This window comes from Anser anser (genome assembly GCF_964211835.1).
Source record: "Anser anser genome assembly, chromosome: 3".
Classification (NCBI taxonomy): domain Eukaryota; kingdom Metazoa; phylum Chordata; class Aves; order Anseriformes; family Anatidae; genus Anser; species Anser anser.
This window is the reverse complement of record NC_139722.1, coordinates 98,064,553-98,065,414: the sequence shown is the minus strand read 5'-3', so window position 1 is coordinate 98,065,414 and position 862 is coordinate 98,064,553.

Here is an 862-nt window from a genome sequence, read left to right as displayed (position 1 = left end):
GCCGCCGGTGGCGGCGGGTGGCGGCGGGAGGCTCCGTGCCGGTGTCGGGGCGCGGCTCCGTGCGCGGCGGTGGCGGCGGGGCTGGGGGGCGCGGCGAGGGAAGCGCAAGCGCCGCCGGCCCCGGCCGTGGCTGTCGGTGCCGCCGCCGGGAGCCGCTTTCGGTTTCACGGCGGCCCCGGGGCGCGGAGAGCCCGGCGGCGGAGCGGGGCGCGCAGGCTGGAAATAGCGCGCAGCCGCGCCCCCGGCGCGAAATGGCGGGGGGCTGCCGCGGCCTGCGCCCGGCCTGGGGCGGCGGCTGCTCGCCCGCCTCGCTTCCGAGCCCCCCGAAAGCCCCTGAAGCCCCCCCGAAGGCCGCCGCCGCCGCCTCAGCCCGCTCCAGGCCCTCCGGGCACGGTCGGTAAGGCTGGATCCGGGCAGCCCGCGCGCACCTCGGTGCCTGCCCCGAGGATGCGCGCTTCCTTCGCTCTTTGCATCTACAGGGCCGAGGTAGCCAAAGGCCGGGCCGAATGTGCCAGGAATGATGCCACTAGCTCTGCTGCGTGTCGTGTTCTCAAGAAGGAATTTGTACGAACTGAGAAACGCACCCATTCCCGAGCCAAGGGGACCAGTGCAGCCATTTCCACACAAGGTCCCCATCGCCTCATGCTGCAGTTCGTTCTTTCACATTTTTTCGTAACAACCCCCCCTCCCCCCCTTTTTTTTTTTTCGTTTTCCAACCTTAATGATTCTAGGATTAAACTGCCTCTAAGAAAACCAGTCTCTAAGGAAAATACCATCCTAGCGCAGGAACAAAAAAGCACGACGGTGGATGAACACCAACCAGACTCCGTTGCCTCAATTGTCTTAAGAGCATGCTCTAAGT